The sequence below is a fragment of the Humulus lupulus genome, chromosome 7 (genome assembly GCF_963169125.1).
Source record: "Humulus lupulus chromosome 7, drHumLupu1.1, whole genome shotgun sequence".
Lineage (NCBI taxonomy): Eukaryota > Viridiplantae > Streptophyta > Magnoliopsida > Rosales > Cannabaceae > Humulus > Humulus lupulus.
Window position 1 is genome coordinate 189,942,290 of NC_084799.1, and position 22,540 is coordinate 189,964,829.

General features: G+C 36.5%; 1 long non-coding RNA gene across 1 annotated transcript; it reads right to left on the reverse strand.

Moving 5' to 3' along the window:
- Positions 1-1,734: 1,734 nt before the first annotated feature.
- LOC133790048 (uncharacterized) lies at positions 1,735-2,327 on the reverse strand. The gene is made up of 3 exons (XR_009873864.1): positions 2,260-2,327; positions 1,931-2,027; positions 1,735-1,837 (listed from the first exon to the last, which is right to left on the reverse strand). It is a non-coding gene; the product is annotated as an uncharacterized LOC133790048 (long non-coding RNA).
- Positions 2,328-22,540: the final 20,213 nt, after the last annotated feature.

The following is a 22,540-nucleotide window of genomic DNA, read 5'->3' on the forward strand; positions in this document are numbered from 1 at the left end:
TATGTATAGAGAGAGAGAGAGAGAGAGAAGGCTTATAATGCAAAACCATGAAACTGCTTCTGAAAATTAGATTTTCCATCACAGGGCAAATAAGCATGCAAAGAAAGTGAAAACTAACAAAAAAAAATGACAATATCTTCATATTATTACATAAGCCAATAAAATATATATTTTGTAGCTGTAAAAAGAGACCATTTTAATATATAAATGCCCTCAGAGATTAATGCTAGAAATTTCATGAACATTGAAAATTCATTAAGAACCAATCACATCTTCAAGGTTTAAACACCACCACTTCAACCATCACCTTTGGTATTCACCACCACCAACAGCAAACACAGATCATCATCACCACAACCAACATGAGAAAATAGTAATAAATAAAATAAAATAATGGATCATGGTGAGTACCAAAGATGGTGAGAGCAGAAAAGATGGAGGCTCAAAATGAAATCAATGCACATATCAATACAAAAATAAAAGTTTTCATCATCAGGCACAAAGTAATCTAGAAACAAACTAAAGAACCGTGGAAAAAAAAGACGATGATGATGATGAAGGTGAAGATGATAAGGCAAAAAAGGCATAGCGACTCATGATGAAAAGCCAAGGCATTGTTTCCAACATTGAGTTTTTCCATCACAGGGGAAAGGATACTACAATTTGTAAAACCCACTAACATTAAAAAGGAAAATACAGTAAAATCAACTTTACAGCTTACAAATAAAAAATCAGTACATAAGTTATATTGTAGACATCATTAGTTACTAATCATGGATTAAGTTCAGTTCGACATTACATATAATTTTTCAAGAGTATAGGAGTGAGGAAGAGAGCATAAGGAATGCGACCAGGAACCATCTCAGTGAAGATGTTGACACAGTAAAAATGTCATCACAAATCAGCAACTCAAGTTATACATGATCTAAGGATCCGTAATGAATGTGAACAACCATTGAGGAAACACAAATTCATTATAGAAGTAACAAGAGCAACCCATTAAATGTAGCCAATGTATTATTAGAGAGCACTCAGATCTCATAGTTATATCAGATCATTAACAATATTAACCACAGATTATTTTTCAAAGCCCATTTACATCTTCACCCACCTCGTAAGAGAGAGAGAGAGAGAGAGTAGTAGTAGTAGTAGTCGTAAAGAAGGAAAGAAAGAGAGATAGATAGATAGATATGATGGTGGTGGTGGCGATGATGAGGCGGCAAAGATGTAAAGGGCAATTATGAAAAACCAAGGAGATTTTGTTTCCAACAATGAATTTTTCCATCACAGGGCAGAAACACTATTATACATGATATAATCATCACTAGAATTCAATTGAAAAGATCAGTGAAAAATACAATGCAGAAACAAACACGAAAATGAAGTGAAAGTTCCTCCCTTTAAGTGGGTAGGTTCATATAAAGCTTTCTAGGCTGCATGTCCATCAATTAAAACAGCAAAAAAACTACTCATAAAAATATAACACCTTAGTTATAACATGCAAAGAAAAAGGTCAACATGTCTAAAACAGAGAAACAAGTAATATTTTTGCTAAAGAAAAGTAAACTAAAAAACAGAACATATTATATATCAACTGACTGGTTATGCTTCAGTCAAATTGTAAGACAAGAAAGCATCTTCATACAAAAGAGGGAAGTTCAACAACATAAGGATTATTTTTATTTTTTATTTTTTAATATTTTTAAGAAAAAAATGAAAAACAAAACCAAATTTACCAGATTTTATGTATCCTCCAAATTGTAATGATCCCATCTTTGGAGGCAGTAGTATTGCTCTCTTATTTAGAAACCATAGCATTAAGAAGGTGACAACATATCTGAAATATAAACATTCGAGCAAGATCTTATGTCAAGGGATTATCACAGCAAAAACTAAAGAAAATTTGCAATGCTAGTCAAAGAACACGTACTGAGACACAACTGTGGAAATTGCTGCACCAGTTGCACCCATTTGGAAAGAATACATAAGTATGGGAAACAAAATCACAGCTACAAGATTCCCAATACCTGCATACACAGCACCACATGAACTGACAAGAAGAGTGGTTTGACTTTGAAGAAATGGAAATGAACACAAGGACAACAAATTGAAGACAAAATATATGATTTTCAATAGTTCTGTCAAATTGAATGGTTTATGAAATCTAAAATACAAATTACACTAAGTAAAATGAAGCAGCTACTTGATGAAATTTCTGTAATGATTTGCAGAAATTACAAGCAAGCAATTCAAATATACCTGAACAAAAATTAGCTTAGAGAGGTGGGACTTTCCTTCAGCTACTCTTTGATACCCTAAAATTCAAATTCAAATAAAAAAAAAAACTTACATTAGAACCAAAGTTGGGTCTAATGAGGTAGAACAAAAGAGATTAAATTAGACTAAAAACTGAAATGAAAATTGAATTGAATCGAAATAGGAGATGAAACCCACTAGATTTAACGACCATGCGGTAGGAGAAATCGAAACCGTTCATTCTAGTAGGCCTTCCATATGTGGATTTTCTCTGCTGCATCTTTTCTTCTTCTTTTTCTCGGCTATGGACAAAGGGCTTTAGCTTAAAAAACTTGCAAAATTTTGGACAGATCCCTAAATTATTATTATTATTAAGAAATTTTAAATTACTTCACTATGATCATATAACACAGTTCAAGGACACGAGGGATAGCGATGAATCACAAACAAAATGTCGTAAGGAAAATGAAAAGAACCTTTCATCTTCTCCTCAACGGCGTAAGCTTGGTGGTGGCCCGCGAATGGAAGTCGCACTGGGTCGAAGGCATGCATAGGTGGGCTCGCACCTGGGGTCACTTGGTTCGGGGGTTGGGTTCACGGGTGCCTAAGATTTGGAGCTTGGCTCGGAGAAAAACGGGTGTGAGGATGATGGTTAGGTGGTCAGAGCTGAGGATGATGGTGGTTACGGGAGTGCGGCTAGGGCAAAGGTAAGAGAGAGACGAGAAGGAGAAGGAGAAAAAAGGTATGAGAATTGGGTCTCTATCGGGTCTCACAAATTTTGAGGTCAGAAATGAAAAAAAATCTAAGTGGCGCCCTTTTTTTCACAAAGTGGGCCATTATAGTACTCTAGCATAACACTTTTTTATTAGTATTATATTCATGTGTTATGGAAATGGGTATTTGGTGTAGTGAGTCTACTACAAGAAAATATTTACAACAAGCCGTTCTAAGCGGCAAAACAGGGTTTAACCCTAGTTCCTCGTTAAACCTCGACCGTGGCGGACGAGCAGCTACATATGTACACGTCATCACCTACACTCTCCAACTCAAGGATGGTCCAGCTTTCTTTTGTCTTTACCTGCACCACATAGCACCCGTGAGCCGAAGCCCAGCATGAAAACACAATATAACATGATATAATATCAACAGTGATTGTATTAATTATTCAGGACCAACAGTCCAAACAAATAGGTGACTATCACAAAAGTCACAAATATGGGGACATCACCCTTTAGCCATGTGATGATAGGATCACCAGGGCTTAACAGATATCACAAGTCACTAATATGGGAACAACACCCTTTAGCCATGTGACGATAGGATCACCAGGGCTTAACAAATAAGTGAGCACCTCACTAGCTTTAACAGGATAGGTGCATGGTGACTAGTCACCAACATAACCTTCCTCTTGGCTCTAGAGTCATAACTGTGGAACAGCGTTCCCTAGCCATGTGACAAACAGTCACCGGTGCCATATGCCCTGGCTCTGAATAACTGGTCTTAGACCAAACAAGCGCTTATAAGTTCATCGACCTTAGGGTCGGTCCAGCGTTAATACCCCATATGAGTCATTCAACGCTGATATCGATTAGATCTAATCTTCACTTAGCTCCGCGTTCATAAAACTATGCCATTTCTGACTCTTACGTCAGTAAAACACGACCAGTGTTCAACTCATTGTGAACTTGACTAATAAGTCACAGCTTCACAGATGGATCTAACACCATTGCCGATTCTGACTAATAAGCCAGTGCCATACACAAGTAAGCCATGCCACCAAACATATATCACATGTCCAATATCCATATACAAGGTATTCAACATGCTTACTTAACTAGTACAAGTACAATTAGGACCATGCACGAACACAAAGACTCAAGCTCTGAACGATATCATACTCAGTATATAAAGCATGTCCTAATCACATGTTTCTCATGCATCATATGCATTATATTTAACAATCCAACATGCACCAATAATAGCCATGCATGTCACATTTAATAATCAACCAACATGCATCAAGAATAGCCATGCATGTCACCTTTAATAATCAACCAACATGCATTAAGAATAGCCATGCATGTCACATATACTCAGGGTGCAGTTTTCTTACCTCAAATTCGAACTAGAATGATTAAAAGAACGACCCTTGAGAACGATCAACCTTTAGTCCTTTAGCGGTCACCTAGTCATAACCAAATACGGGACACCATCAATAAAAATGATTAACATAGGTTCCCAAACCAATATCTAGCCTCCGGGACATCAATCCAAACTAAACCGAGTAGTAGGATCAACCCCGAGGCCTAAGGCTAGCATCCCCAAGTCAAAACCTATTTCTGGCCAAAAATGCCTCCATGGGCCGCGACTCACCACAGCCATGCCGTGGCTCACCTCTCTGACAGAGGCATTTCCTCCTCAGAAACCAACATAGGCCACGGCTCACCATAGCCATGCCGCGACCCTTTACACAAAACAGCAAGCGACAACTTTTCTTCCCCTGCGTTTTTCCTCGAAACCAAACTTTCAAACCAGTCCCAAACCTCATTCAAACACTCAATCCAACCCCAAACATCATCTATATCAAACCCTCATTAAAACCCAAGTTGAACATCAATAAAAACTTCCATTAATCCTCACTTTCCACAAAGAATTCACAAGCTGAAAACTAAAGCCCAAAACAGAGTATACCACAAAACTAATGGCTGGAACTTAGCTCAAGCTTGCTTTAGGCGCCCCTCACTGATCGAACCAAGGTCCTAAGTCCTCAAGCCTTGCTCTCCTAGCTGGTTACCTCGGTTTGGTTCTCAAAATTCAAAGGAAAATGAAGAGAAGAACATGTACGGGATAGAAAGAAGGAGATGAGGATGATGCTCTATTTTTGTTCTGAATTTCTACAGCCTTGAAAGTCAATATAAATCAAAACCAAATGACCTAAATGCCCCTAGGTCATTAAAAGTTTCTAAAGCCTTCCCGAGGGCAAAATTGTCCTTTTCAACCTATACCGTTAATTATAATTAACGCTCTCCAATTTCCACTATTCTCAATAATCTCAAATACCAATAAATCATATCCCATTACCCTTTAATTCCCGGTAATGTTCTAATCATCGAAATGACCCCGAGACTCACCCCGAGCCCCGAACTTAAACCCGTTATGACTAGACCGAACACTTGCATTTCATGATCGTCTCATGCTGAATAGCTCGAACCAATCCACCTTAAAATGTGGCTATATTAATTAATCACAAACATGCACCCAAAATACACAATTACGCCCACAACGGCCAAATTACCAAAATACCCCTATATTCATAAATACACCCATATGCATGCATTTACCATCATATAATAATATAATTCACATAAGCATGCATATGCTCATTAAATAGCATCACAACTCAATTATGGCCCTCCTGACCTCCTAATCAAGGTCCTAACCCTTATTAGGAAAATCGGGGCATTACAGTAGACCTCCGCTCGACTTTCGATAAGGGTCGTGTAGTTGGTGAATCTTGGCTCATATCGATTGCCTTTGGGGCGTTTATTGTCAGAGGCTGACGACTCATTGTTTGCTCGTTTTCCACCATTCCTACCATTGCCATTCCCGTTGCCCTTGTCGTTGCTATTAGGTTTCTCCGACCCGTTGGCGGCCTTGGCGGGTTCTTCCTTTGGCCCCTTGTCTTTTGTTGGCGATTTCCCCTCATTGGTAATCGCATCCTCGAGCTTGATATATCGATCAACCCGATCCAAAAACTCCTGGGTACTCCTTACCCTATTCTTTCTTAGGCTACTCCTGTTGGGTGAATGGCCCCTAACCCCGGCAGTTAGGGCCATCATCTTGCCTTCATCACCCATTGTCTTGGCTCCAGCTGTTGCTCGCATGAAGCGTTGGACATATTCCTTTAAGGGCTCTTCCTCCTTCTGGCATATCTCGACCAGCTAGTTAGCCTCTGTGGGGTGTATGCGACCCGTATAGAATTGTCCGTAAAATTCCTTCACGAACATCTCCCAAGATACTATACTGGCAGGAGGGAACTTAAAGAATCACTCCTGGGCGGTGTCAGATAGTGTTGCGGGGAAGATCCTGCAGCGGGCATCTTCCGACACTTTCTGTATATCCATTTGTTTCTCAAACTTGTTAAGGTGAGATACTGGGTCTCCGTACCCATCAAAGTTTGGCAGTGTTGGCATCTTGAATTTACTGGGGGTTTCAGCCACAGTAATCCTTTGTACAAAGGGAGTGCCCCTCCTCCTATCGTACTCTATGTGGGACGTTTGTCCTCCAACCAGTTGTTGTACTGCTTGGTTCAGAGCATCAATCTGAGCCTGAACCGCTTCCGGGACTGCAGGGGCGACTAGTGCTGGGGGAGCGTACTCATCATGCCTTTCACGACGGTCGTTGAGTACGTCCCTTAAATCGTCATCCTTGCATCTCTGCTCGCTAGCTCCTAGCCGATCAAAGGTGTTCTGCTGTCTGGGTTGCCCCCCAGCGTTATGGCTGGCTGGCCTATTTTCTCTAGGTAGGGGGCTTCTACCTCTGCCTCTTTCCTCATTCCTCTGACCAGCATTTCCTCTTCCAAAGTCAGCTTCATTATAATCGTAGCCATCTCTAAACTGAGGCTGACTACGGTACGACTGACTGTTCACGCTATTTCCTCATCGGGCTGGAATTTTCCGAGCGTCAGGGGGAGGCCTGCGCTGGTTGTTGGGTCCCCGTGCATTATTATGCCATGGGGGGGCCCTGACTGGAGAGCCTGACTCGACGTTCCTTCTGTTGGCAGAAGGACGTTGTCCCCTGCTCGGTGGATTCGACTCTTCATCCCCTGGGCGTCTAGGGCTGCGGGGTGGCTGCCCGGCCCTATTCTGCCTCGGGCGCTGGGGATTGCCTCGACCAGTCTGAGATGGAGGCTGCTGCTCAGGATCCCTAGCTAGGACATCATCTTGAGCCACATGTGGTTGCTCCGACCTTTGAGAGCTTGCTGGCTGGAGCGGAGGGCTAGAATTGGGAGCTCTCTGAGGCGGCGCATTCGATGGCTGATCTGGCTGAGAGGCTGGCACAGCCTGACTCCAAGCCAATTGGATGGCTACTTCAAGAGCAGCCATGGCATCCCTCTATCGTCGGTCCATGTCCGCTTGCCGCTCACTCAGCTCCTGGCGCTGGAGTTCAATTTCTCTCTGCTGCAGCGCCATTGTCTCCGCAACATTCTCCTGATTGGCTCTAAGATTAGCCAACTCATCCTGCAACACCCCCAGTGTTGCCCTCAGCGTATCCGAATCTAACTCCTCCTCTTCAAACTCTAAATGTGGTTCATTCTCAGCCACATTTGGGGGAGGAGGTTGGGATGATGCAGCGCTAGCGGTCTGTCCAGCTCTCTTGAATGTCTTCGCCATTAGATTTTCTTGCAATTTTTTTTTCAATCTCTCAATGAAAGCACCAGAATGTTGACCCTCGATTTGGCCAATGACACGAAGTCAAAAATACGACAGGAAATGAGACGACAATTAAGAGTTTAATCTAATGGTAAAGAAGAAACACCAACAATTTATAGTGGTTCGACCCCAATGAATGGTAATGACCTACGTCCATTTAGTGCTATTATTAATATTGAATTTCAATGCTGTGATCAAAGAACTAGGGTTCTTTGAGTTTCACAAACCTTGGGAGAATTACAACAAGACTATGGATAATCGCACTATAGGCTCTCTCTCTCAATATTCAGGAAAAAGATCAAAAGTCCCCTCCTTGAGCTATTTCATGCATATTTAAAGGCTCAAGGGGGGTTACATGGGCCATTGGGCCTTAACTCTCCTTAATATATGTGTATCAAGGTAATAAAGATGAGATAATAAATGTAATTATTACAAGATCACAATCTTATAAGGGAATAAACCGAATCATACGACCAGCCTGGTCGTACCTAATAATCAGGCTTGATGAAGCAATGTGTAGCTGGTCGATAACCGAACAGCACCGCCTTATTTCAATATTGCCACGTGTCATCCACGTGTAAGAAATACCTGCCACGTCATAAGCAGCCGTTTTTGGGTAAACAAAAATGGTCTCTTCATTTCCACTTATCTTCAAAAGCTTCTTCGTCTGTGTGACAGTCTGGCTGTTACCAGTGAGCCCATATCTCATAAGGACCATTTGATTTATCTCTTTGGTGGTCTTGTTAGTGAGTACAATGCCTTTGTTACTACTATCAATAATCGACTCGATAATCCTAGATTGAAGAGGTTCATAGTTTGTTGATTAGTTTTGAATTTCATCTTGAATCTAGTCTACAACTAATCAGCTTGATCTTACTCAAGCTAATCTCTCCCAAACTCCCACTCCCAAAAATAATTTTACACCATTTCCTCAGTTTGCTCCACATACATCTAAGCCTTCTCTTCCCTTTTTCTGGTCAATCTAGCATTCTTGGTGTAATGCCCTGGTTACTCCAAGATCGTCACATTGTGTACTTTAAATAGTGCTTAACTCGCTAAATGAGCCACTAGGTTACAAACGTGCATCTAGGTGTTATTAACAGGCCGGGGTGAAAAACCTTGGTAAAAAGGAATTGATATATTTTAATTTAAAATGTTAAACTGTACAAGGGCCCATAAAAGTGTTTACAAAGTTATTTACAATCCAAAATTGTCATTACAGTATAAAAGTTACAACCCGCCGACCTAAGTGACAAAAATATGGTTAAACCCTAGTTTCCATTGAGAAACACCTTAGCTGTGGTGGTCAAGCGGTCGCATATGTACACATCACCACCTAAGCTCTCTACTCAAGGCTAGGTGAGCTTTCTTTTCCCTTTACCTGCACCACATAGCACCCGTGAGCCGAGGCTTGGCAAGAAAACTTATTACTACATGTATACAATATAAATAAATGATAGATGACAAATAAGTCACTCTAGGTTGATGACTAATAAGTCTCTTTGGATAGATGATTGATAAGTTTCTCTAAATAGATGACTAATAAGTCTCTCTATGAATAGATGACTAATAAGTCTCTCTGGATAGATGACTAATAAGTCTCTCTAGGGTCTCGCACCCCAAGCCACGTGACGTTTCAGTCACCTGAGCCTTTTAGCTCTGGCTCTAAGTAACTAGCCATTAGACTAGACCAGCGCTTTAGTTTTCTTCGACCAATAGGTCGGTCAAGCATTTAATGCTCATGTTGATTAGATCTAATAAGTTCGGCCTGTGTTAAACACGCTAATGCTGCTCTTGACTCATAAGCCAATACCGTACAACCAGTGTTCAATACTACTACTGATCATGACTGATAAGTCAGAACTTCACGACCCATACTAAACACCAACGTCACTTCTGACTAATAAATCAGTGTCATTCAAAAGTAAGCAGAGCTGCCAGGCATTTACAATGCAATCAATATTCATAAATAGAGCACTCAATATGCCTCATCAATAACCATGCATGTCACATACTAGGTATAGTTTTCTTACCTCTGGTTCGAGCATGAAATAATAAAAGAACGATCAAGCTTATGAACTATCCTAAAATCAGAGTAAAAACCTTGAAACATCAATCTAAAAACCTTACATCAGTTACGAATTGAACCCCATTCAGCTGTTGATCACTAGCCTAAACTCTCAAGCCTTAATTCTCCAGTTGAATCCTCAAGTTTAGCTTCAAAATTCTAACCCAAGAGAGAGAAAGAGATGATCGAGAGTGATGAGAAGGAAGCTCTGCTTTGCCTTAGTTTAATTCCACAACCTTCTAACTTTAAACATATCTAATGGTCAAAAGACCAAAATGTCCCTAGGCTCAGTCTAATCCTTCAAAGCTAATAAGGGCAAAACTATCATTTCTCACCTATCCCGTTAATCATAATTAACGTCCTCAATTCCCGTTACTCCCAGTATTCTCAAATAATTTTTAAATCATATCTCATTACCCGTTCATTCCTGGTAATGTACTAAGCATCAAATTACCTTAAGACTCACCCCAAGCCTGGTAATTAACCCCGTTATGACCAAACCGCTAACTTGCATCCTAGGATCGTCTCATGCCGAATAGCTCAAACATATCCACATAATAATGTGATCTCACCCATAAATTAAAACACATGCACATAAATATACAATTATGCTCTTAACGGGTCAAAATTACGAAAATGCAATTCTAATAAGAAGTGGGCCCACATGTTAGGAACGAGTTTCCTAATACGCAGCGGAAAGGTGGTGTGGTTGGCCCAGTGTACAACAAAAATTTTGTAACATATTTAAACTACCTTTAAATATGTGGATCCATTAATATACATACATTAATCATAAACAAGATACTAATAGAAATCATACCTCTTGAAGCCTATCAAGTGTCCTTGCTATCTTTTCGTATTTAGAACGATCTTCCTATCCAAGCCGCTCCCACGTACTCACACAAAGATCTTCCAAAGCGTTCTCTACACCTCAAGAAATGTGTGGGCACTTAGAGAATGAAGGATAGTTTATTTGTGATTCTTCTTGATGTACTCAACTCATGAGATCAAGAGAATAGGCTTGAGAATCGGTTCTTTATTTTCAGGGAGAGAAAACTATCGTTCTATTCACAGAGCGAATCTTCTGAGATGTCTCACACTCACTTCTCTTATTTTGAATAATAATCTGATCAGTCTTACTTAACAGAAAATATTCAAAATTTAAAAATAAATCTGTAACCATTTTACAATTTAATTTTTAATTAATTAATTATTCCATTAATGAAAAAATCCAAAAACCAATTTTTTGAATTATCCATTAATTAATTAATTAAACAAATAAAATTGAAAATCCCATCCCTGAAAATGCCAGCCCTTACACGCCACACACAGTCCTGGACTGTGTGTGAACGTGTAGCTTCCTAATTTCTAGGGATATTGGTTTTTCAAATTTTATTTAATTATTTATTCAAATTTCTTTGTCAGATAAGATCTAACAACCTGATAGCTAATTCAAATTTGAATTCAAATTAACTATCTTTTTAATTAATTATCAAATATAATTAATAATTTGAATAAATATTAATCTTTTAAATTCAAATCCAATTTGAACTTATCAGATTATTTTCTCCCACTCAAATAAAGATATTTAATTAATTCTACTAATTAATTAAACCCAAAATTTTCGAAAATAAATATTTAATTAATCATAATTTCGAAAATTACAATTAATTAATTATTTAATTAAATTTCGAAATTTAATTTAATTATTTAATATAATTTCGAAAATTATATAATAATTAAATATTAATTAATTTTGTTAACTACAACTAATTTGTAATTAATTAATTAATCACTATTATCATATAATTGCATATTTGGCCTGAAGAACAAATTTCTTCTTAAATATGTCTTTAAACTATTTTCCCTTCATATCAACTCTTACCTTGAATAGTGTTGATAGAGCCGCTATGGGGACCTATGGACCTATAATTCCAAGCTCCAATAAATTTGAGATTATTAATTAAACTCTTTAATTAAATAATCTTAATTTATTAATTTCATGATTATTCCACTATAAATATGAGATTGAACTCTTGTAATTATAGACATTTCATTTACTGAGTACTTTATAATCATAAAGCGTCCATTGATTTAATCATTGCATACAACTTGACCCTCTAATAATGGTTCATAATTAATCGGGAATAAAATTACCGTTTTACCCTTTTAATTATGTCTTGTTTCCTTAAGTACCATTGACTCTACTAGTGAAGGTTAATTCGTAACTAAATTATGAATTTGAGCTCAATAACCTTTCAGTCCCAAAAGTCAACCCTTAAGAGAACCATCATTCAATCTCTTGCGAGAAGGTATAGATTCTATATCTGTATACTATGTCCCCAGCCATCTATATTAATGAGTTCCCAAAACAAAAGTTTCTAGCCTGATCATTCTGACAGACCCTAACAAATGAATCAAAGAACTCATATAATATAAACAGGAGTTCATAGTAACTTCAGGATTAAGATCAATTTGTATATGATCATCAGTTGATACATTTAATTAATACTTCGAAACGGTATTTAACTAAGTATTAATAAACATATCTGGTCCAGTTCTATATATTCTCAATATATAAAGCACCTCCACTAAAGTGTCCTACCACACTAGTGATCCGGATCTAGATCACATGTATTCATAATACTAGTGGACCGTACTTGCAGTAATTAATCTAAAGATTCCATAACTTTATTTTACTGTGAACTATTCAAGTTCATTTATCTCAAACACAATCCTCTCGTACTAATACGTGTTTGAGATTACATTCATGAACTTAGGAATTTTCCTGATATTTACATAATATTATCATAGAATAATATAGTCCATAAAATATATGCATAACAAATTCAATTTATTTATTTATTTCATAAAAACAATGTCTACTACATATGCTTTCAGGGCACATTTCCAACACCACATGCATGCAATTATCATCATATCATAATATAATTCACATAATCATGCATAAAATCACATAATTTCATACTAAATCAATTATGGCCTTCCTGGCCTCCTAATCTAGGCATTAAGCCACATTAGGGAATTCAGGACATTACACTTGGCAAGCCTCCAAGCTGGCCTTCGTTTGTTCAGTGGTGTCCCCCTTCTTCTCCTCCCGAGTCCTCTTGTCAAAATTGTGGGAAAACTGGTCATATTGCTTTCATTTGTTACCATCGGGCTAAACCTCCAATATCAACCTACTTTTGTTCCAAAGAGCTTCAATACTTTCCTTTCTCCTACTTCTCATTCTACGTCCTTTTAGTTGTCTCCTACTACCTATACTACGTTTGGTCTCCCTTCAATATGTTTGCACTATTCAGATCCATCATAGTGGTATATCGACTCTCATGCGACTCATCATTTCACTCTAGACTACAACCTAGGGGTGCTCATTGGTCGGTTTGGTCAGGTTATAACATATTTCAGTCAACCTAATGTAAAAATCGAGTTGCAAAAATCAACTCTAACCCGTCCAATTAAAAAAAAAGTTGAACTCATCCAATGTTTTAGGCGATTTGGTCGGGTTAACCAGCCCAAACCAATCTTAAGTTTTTTTTTAAAAAAAAATTCAAATAATTAGATTCAACAAACTAAAAGTATAGTATACATCTTCCAAACTTAGACATATTATTCTAAATTAAAACTTTAAAACATTATTCTAAATTCATTGTTAAAAATTTTAAAACAATATTTAATATTACATATAGTATATGTAATAATATATGTAATATATGTTGTGATTGGTTAAATACAAATGATAAGAGTTAAAATACAAGAAAGGTATAAACACTTAGTAAAATTCACATAATGAATATGTAAAATTTGAGCTTCAATTGTAGGCACTTATAAAATGCAATTTTGGGTCCAAAGTGATACATGAGAGTATCTTAGGGTTCCCAAGAAGTTTGGAAGCGTCTAGAGCATTTTGAGGACTTTTGGAAGTGTCCAAAGTCAGAGAGGGTGGCGATACGTCGCCACCCAAGTGGCAAGACATCTCCTGAAGCCTAGGGTTTCAAGAAACCCTGACAGGCAACGCATCGCCTGCATGCTGGCAACGCGTCGCCTACTGTAGTATGTGAAATTACGTAAATGCTCACAATGACGTATTTTTCAAGTCTAATCCTATTGGTTAAACCTAATGATGGTGCCTACTCTATATAAGAGTCAAAATAGTATTTTGGAAGACTTGATCACTCTCTCCAATATCTCTCTACCCTCTCTCTCTCTAGCTCCAAGAATCTCTAGTTTTCTCCAAGAACTCTCCAAGAAAGTGCTTGACTTTGAGATTTGAAGGCTTGTTCAATCTCAATCCTCATTTCCTCAAGAAAAGGCCTCAAGCATCCATGGTGGCTGGAAAATAGAGTATTAGGACATCGTTTTGCAATGTGTATAAGTCTTGGTTTGTGTTTTGATTTGCTCAAAGTGGTGGTCTTGCTTAGGGTTTAAATCTTCATCAAAGTTGAAGAACATCATTGATATATTTGGGTTTACACGTTCTTTCTCAATCTTTTTTAAGTCTTTGTCAATCAAAATTTTGTGTAGATTCTATTTTTTGAGGTGGGGTTAGCTTACTCTCCCATAACATTCTAATACTCTTTAATTTAAGATAGCATATCATGGAAGAATCTAACTCTCTTTCGACATTGAAATTCAATACTCAAGACTTTGTTAGATTGGATAGGTTTGATGAGATTAACTTTGTTCGTTGGCAAGACAAGATTAGATTCTTGCTCACCACTTTGAAAGTTTTCTATGTCTTGGGTAAGAACCTAAAAGCCTTGGAAAAGCCCAAGGAAGATGATACTCAAGAAGTTGTCAAAGAAAGGAAGAAATGAGAAGAAGATGAATTAATATGTAGGGGTCACATTCTCAATGCCCTCTCGGATAGGCTCTATGATCTCTACACCAACACCAAGATCGCCAAGGAGATTTGGGAGGCCTTGGAAAAGAAGTACAAAACAGAAGAGGAAGGTACTAAGAAATTCTTTATTACTAAATATATGGAATTTAAATTTTATGATGATAAATTCCTCTCCCTCAAATTCATGAGCTGCAAATTATTGTGAATAAATTGTCTACTTTTAAGAATGTATTGTTGTAACAATTTATTGTTGGTAACATTATAGCCAAGCTACCTCCTTCTTGGAGAGGTTACAGAAAGAAGATTCTCCATAGAAATGAAGAGATTTCTTTAGAGGAAATTCTCCAACACTTGAGAATTGAGGAGGAATCTCGCTCTAGAGATATAAATGAAGAGAAGTCCAATGGAGAGACTTCTAAGGCCAATGTGGTGGCTAACCCTCCTAACAAGGGCAAAGGAAATGGTAAAAACAAGGGCAATGGTAAAAAACCCTTGGGGCCCAAGAAGAATGAGGACAATTCAGTAGTTCCAAGGGACCTTGCTTTGTGTGTGGCAAAAATGGCCACTATGCTAGAGATTGTAGGTTCAAGAGGAGCCAAAACAATGAGGCAAGAGTCAACTCAATTCAAGAGGAGCTACTGGCAACACTAAGCGAGGTTAATGTCATTCATGGAAAGGTGAGTGCGTGGTGATATGATACTTGTGCCACCATTCATGTTACCTATGATAGAACTCTATTCAAGACCTTTGAATCTTCAAAGGAAGGGCATGAAATCCAAATGGGTAATGAGAAAAGGTCCAAGGTTGAAGGAAAGGGAACTATTGATTTGCTCTTCACATCTGGCAAGAAGGTACTCACCAATGTTTTGTATATACCGAAAATGAGTGGAAACCTTGTGAGTGACAATTTACTTGGCAAATCAGGAATCAAGGTTGTGCTAGATTTCGGCAAGCTCATTTTATCTAAAGACAATGTTTCTGTGGGAAAGGGATATGCTTGTGATGGCATGCTCAAACTTTGTACTTCCATTGATCATGTGAACAACAAAGTTTCTTCTTCTTGTTATATGCTTGACTCAAATTCTATTACTTTGTGGCATATTAGACTTGCACATATAGGATTTAGCATAATTAAAAGGGTTGTCAAATGTGGATTAATTTATCGTGATACTATTGAGCATGACAAATGTGAATTATGTGTTAAATCTAAAATGGTAAAGAAATATTTTCCTAGTGTTGAAAGGAACTCTAAGTTGTTAGATTTGATACATAGTGATTTATGTGAACTTAATGGAATGTTGACTAGAGGATGAAGTATATATTTTATTACTTTCATTGATGATTGCTCTAGGTTCACATATGTATATTTGCTTAAAAATAAAGATGAAGCATTTAATGTATTTAAGGTGTATAAAGTGGAAGTTGAAAATCAACTTGAAAGGAAAATTAAAGTGCTTAGAAGTGATAGAGGTGGTGAATATTTTCCAAATGAATTTAACTTGTTTTGTAAAGAACATGGAATAATTCATGAATGTACAACCCCTTATACTCCACAACAAAATGGTATAGCGAGAAGAAAAAATAGAACATTTATTGAGATGATTAATGCTATGCTATTACACTCTAAATTGAATTTTAGTTTGTGGGGTGAAGCCTTGCTATCTGCTTGTCATATTTTGAATCGTATTCCCATGAAGAAAAATAATATATCTCCATATGAGTTATGGAAAGGAAAGAAACCAAACATTGGTTATCTTAAAGTGTGAGGGTGTCTTACTTATTGCAAGAGCACTGATCCTAAAATGACCAAGTTGGGTCCAAGGGCTATAAGATGTGCATTTGTGGATTATGCCCAAAATAACAAAGGTTATAAATTATTAGACTTTGAGTCTAATTGTAACTCCCACTTCTTTCTACAAATGAATTATAACAATTATGAAAAATAAGATAAGATATTTTTATTCATACTTTTGAGTGCATTACAATGTTAATCAAATGCTAGAGCTATTAAGTAAAGTGGAAGAATAACTAATGAATACACAACTATAATATCCATAGGCACTTCACTAGTATAATACCCATAGAATGATGTAAAGTACAAGCAAGCAATCAATCAAGTTATGAGAAATAAAGAGAAATTCATTATTAGAGGATGAATTTTATCTAGAAGGGTAAGAGATGAAGAAGTTGTTGCAAGTAAATTGTTGAAGGAACAAGTATTTATAGGACAAAAAATAGTCGTTATGACTGTTGGTGAATAGTGATCCGACCATTGGAAATAGTAACCTGATCGTTGGGGATATAATTGTTGTAACAGTATTCTACTATGGGATTTTAACAATTCTAAGTTGTTGAAGTAACTAACACATGAGAATAATTAATTTATGGATGTTATAGAAACTTTTTCAGAAAAGTTTGTGAGTAAAAAATGTTGAACTAAGTAATATAAGAAGATTGAGAAGTTTTTATTTGTTTGGTTACTTTCCACTGAGTACTATTCATGACACTATTTATATCGGGTCCCACAGTAGGGTCTGCATAGGTCCCACAGCGGGGTCTGCCCCATGGGTCCCACATGTTGATGCAGTAGTGATACAGTGATGACTTCAGCAAATTATTATGCTTGATATTTTGAATATTTTATTATTTTACTATGTTTGATATTTTAATTATTTTATTATTTTACTATGCAGCATAGTAATCTAAGGTTTTCCTATAAGTAGGGCATTCCATAATTCATTTTGAATTACGAAAAATCTTTTTTTCTCTCAATCTGCCAAAAAATATTCTTTGCACTATTTTAAAGTTCAAAATCTCTAAGATTTATGTCTGTAGCGCTAGCCTACGAAGACCTTTTAGGTAAACTCCTTCCCGAGCTTTTCAGTTAAGTTTTTTTAGCTAAAATTTATAGATCATTTTACCATGGAAATATATTGCCAAAATTTATATATAGACTATTTTACTATGTCGTTATAATGCAAAAAAATTATATATAGATTATTTACCATGACGATATAATGCCAAAAATTTATATATAGATTATTCTACCATGCCGTTATAATGCAAAAATTTATATATAGATTATTTTACTATGCAGTTATAATGCCAAAATTTATATATTTATATTATTTTACCATGTTGTTATAATTTATAATGCCAAAAATTGAAATATAAACTATTTTTAATGTGTCATTATAATACTAAACTTATATAGGTTATGGTCACACTTTGGACTATTATATAATTTTTATACCCTTATGTGGACTATTATATGGACTTTTATTATATGACATTGTTCCCCATAAGTATGGAGTGGTATTATGATTTGGACATTTCCGTATAACCACGACTTTTAGACCGGGATCTTATCATGAACAATTATAGTATGACCATACGCCTGGACGTAAAATAAATAATAAAATAGGAAAAATGGAATAATAACAATTATAAACTAAAATTACATCATGTAGATTTTATGTAAGTTAATAGTTTGTGTTTTTATCAGGAAGCTAATAATTTCAGTTGTTTTATCAGGACGCAAGGTAAGTAGAATCCTCATCTACAACACAAGTCTTTTATATGGCTTATGTGCATTTATATGCTTTACATGTTATTCTGCCATATTTTTTTTATGCATAAGTTATTTTCAAGCATGTTATATTTATTATGCATAAGCACACTTAAGTTTACAGATAAGTTATTGAAAGCGTTAAAGTAGAGGTGCTGCTTGGGAGACCTATGTCCCAAAATGTAATAAGGGAGACGTACTTCCCTCTATAGTGAATGTTAATGAGGGAGAAATTCTCTATTATCATGTTTATGTTTAGGTGGGAATGTGATTCCCTATATAATGCCGGCAACAACATCTCTAGTGCCCAAAAGAAAGGAAAGTGAAAGAAAGAAAATACATAACATGTTGCACGTTTATTTTAATGCATATGAGGTAGTTATTCTGCTTACTGAGCCTTAGCTCATCAGATAATGTTTGTATTGTAGGTAAGATGCCCCAAATGTAAATTGTTGATGAGTATACGTGGAGCCAACATGACTGTACATATGAGGCTGACCTGAAGGGAGTGGAGTTTTGCTATGCTATATTATAAATAAATGAGAAACTTGATTTTATATCTATATTTCATTAAAAGTATTTTGTTAACTTTATACTTTACATAAATAAATAAAAGTATTTCGTGAACTTTGTAATTTACACAAAACTTTTAAATTTATCAGTTGGACATATCTATAGTTCTACGTTAAGGTGTAGTAACGTCACGTAAATTATTTCTAAAAGTATTAAGATTTGTATGTAAGATAATTTTTTTTATTTGGTTGAGAGTATTGTATGGCTTGAAGTTATGAATAATAGTTTATGCATTTTTAATAAAGTTTTTTTTTGTAAATTCAGAATTTCAGTAATTCTATATTCAAATATAAATTTTGCTTTACACTATATATATGTTTGTTAAGTACGGAGGTCGTTACACTAATGTAATAATTGAATCTAGAGAGGTTGAGTTCTTTGAGAACATGTCATGCGATGACAACAAGCTAGAACCAACTCAAACTAGAGAACCTCAAGAGGAAAGTCCTAGAATAGTTGGCGAGCAACCTCAATTGCCTAGAAGGAGCCAAAAGCTCAAAGATTTAGGATCAAGTGAGTAGTGTTCTCCAATAGAGACATTATACCTTATTGAAGGTGATAATGAGAAAGTTACTTGGAAACATCCAATAGTACTTCAAATAGAAGATGATCTCAAAACCTTCAAAGAAGCAATGTCCTCGAGAGACTCCGCCTTTTGGAATGAGGCAATTAATGATTAAATGAACTCAATTATGTCAAACCACACTTGGGAATTGGTTGATCTTCCAAACAGGTCCAAACCAATTGGTGCAATGGGTATTTAGAAAGAAATATCATATCGATGACACCATACAAACCTTTAAGGCTAGGCTAGTAGCCAAAGGATTCAAACAAAGAGAGGGAATAGATTACTTTGACACATATGCACCGGTAGCAAGAACTATCTTTATGTTCTATATACAACCTTTATGTTCACCAAATGGATGTCAAAACAACATTCCTAAATGAGGATCTTGAGGAGGAGGTCTATATGGAACAACCAGAAGATTTTGTTCTTCAAGGAAATGAACATAAAGTGTGTAGACTTGTCAAATCATTATATGGTTTGAAACAAGCTCAAAAACAATGGCATGAGAAGTTTGATAAAGTCATTGTTTCTAATGGATTTAGACACAACAATGCGGACAATTGCTTATACTCTAAGACTTGTGGTGACTATGTCATACTTGTGTGTCTATATGTAAATGATATGTTGATTTTGAGTAATGACATGAAATGAATAATAGAAACGAAGAGGTTTCTATCTTCCAACTTTAAAATGAAAGACCTTGGAGATGTGGATACCATTATAGGTATCAAAGTTAGAAGGAATAGTGGGGGTTTTGTGTTGAGTCAAACCCACTATGTTGAGAAAGTGCTTGACAAGTTTAGTCATCTCAAAATCAAAGAGACACATACACCATTTGATTCAAACATGAAGTTTGAAAAGAATGAAGGAAGAGCGGTGGCTCAATTGGAATATGCAAGTGCAATAGGTAGCCTAATGTACGTCGCTCATTGCACAAGAGCGGATATTGCATATGCGGTTAGTAAACTTAGTAGGTTTACTAGCAATCCAAGTATCAAGCATTGGAAAGCTATTAAGAGAATTCTTGGTTATCTTAAGGGTACCAAAGAGTATAGTCTTCACTATACAAATTTTCTAAAGATACTTGAAGGATATTCCGATGTTAATTGGATATCGGGAGTTGAAGATAATCTCTCCACCACTGGTTGGGTGTTTACTCTTGGAGGAGGTGCAATCTCACAGGGCTCCAAGAAGCAAACATGTATATCACACTCAACCATGGAAGCGGAGTTTATAGCTTTAGCAGCATCCGACAAAGAGGACAAGTGGCTTAGGAATCTCATGATGGATATTCCTTTAACCACGAATATGGCATCAACAATTTCAATACATTGTGATAGTCAATCTGCACTTACTAGAGCATATAATAGTGTGTATATTGGGAAGTCTAGACACATTAGTATAAGACGTAAATATGTGAGACAATTGATTCAAGATGGAATCATATCGATCTCATATGTTAAGACAAGTGAGAACTTAGCGGATCCATTTACAAAACCTCTTGTGAGAAGGTTAGTAAGTTCTACTTCAAAAGGGATGGGATTGAAACTCCTAGAAGAATAGATTCACCAATGATGGAAACCCAACTCTCAACTTGTACAATTCAAGGGAAAAATTTCAATAGATAAGAGCAAGTCATTGATAAGTGAATAGTTTAAACACTAAAAATAATAATGAGTTCCATCCGAGATGGCTAGTGTTGGTTGCTACCGAGTTAGGGTTAAGCCTATGGCTTTGAATGAAGTTCAATTGAGTGCAACAAGCATCTATAAATGTAGCAAAGATGTTGTAAGAACTTCTCCTATGTGGACTTAGAGGTGGTGTCACCTCTCATGGGAGTTGGAGTTTCTCCCCGAAAAGTTCATAAAGAGATGAGCACATGGACATGATAGTGCTAAGCGAGAAAGTGGGAAAAACAAAAGATGTGGTGGAGGTGTGTGAAGTATCACCGGCTTTATCATATGGAATACTTGGTTCAAACTTTAAACAACTAATGATTTCGATAAGACCTTGTGGTATTTTTCACCAAGGTAAAGTTCAAACTGAAAGACACTTTATTTTATGTAAAATACAAGCAAGGTATAAACACTTAGTAAAATTCACATAATGAATGTGTAAAATTTGAGCTTCAATTGTAGGCACTTATAAAATGAAATTTTGGGTCCAAAGTGATACATGAGAGCATCTAAGGGTTCCCAAAAATTTTGGTAGCATTTAGAGCATTTTTAGGACTTTTGGAAGTGTCCAAAGTCAGAGAGGGTGGCGATACGTCGCCACCCAAGTGGCAAGACAACGCCTGAAGCCTAGGGTTTCAAGAAACCCTAAAAGGCGACGCATCGCCTACATGCAGACGATGCGTCACCTACTGTAGTATGTGAAATTACGTAAATGCTCATAATGACATGTTTTTCAAGTCTAATCCTATTGGTTAGACTTAATGACGGTGCCTACTCTATAGAATGGTCAAAATAGTGTTTTGGAATACTTGATCACTCTCTCCAATCTCTCTTTACTCTCTCTCTCTCTCTAGCTCCAAGAACTCTCCAAGAAAGTGCTTGACTTTGAGAGTTGAAAGCTTGTTCAATCTCAATCCTCATTTCCTCAAGAGAAGGCCTCAAGCATCCATGGTGGCTGGGAAATAGAGTATTAGGACAATGTTTTGCAACATATATAAGCCTTGGTTTGTGTTTTGATTTGCTCAAAGTGGTGGTCTTGCTTAGGGTTTAAAGCTTCATCAAAGTTGAAGAACATCATTGATCTACTTGGGCTTGCATGTTCTTTCTCAATCTTTTTTAAGTCTACGTCAATCAAAATTTTGTGTAGATTCTATTTTTCGAGGTGGTGTTATCTCACTCTCCCCAAACAATATATGTATGTATAAATGAAAAAAAATTCTTAATCGGTTTATTCGGGTTACTTGGACGAGTTAATATAATTCTCAAACCGCCCAATATAATAATTGGGCGGTTTGAATTTTTATTGGGTTATTCAGGTTGCATTTTTTGTCAGTTTTTTCAGTTTGGTTTGGGCGGTTTCCAAATTTTTTTGCACAGCCCTACTACAACCTCATGGATCTTCCCTCTCCATATCATTTCTCTGATTAAGTGCCCATGGGTGATGCTAAGAAACTAAATATTTCTCATGTTGGTTACAAACATATCTCCACTAATTATGCTTATGTTCATCTCAATAATATTCTCCATGATCCATC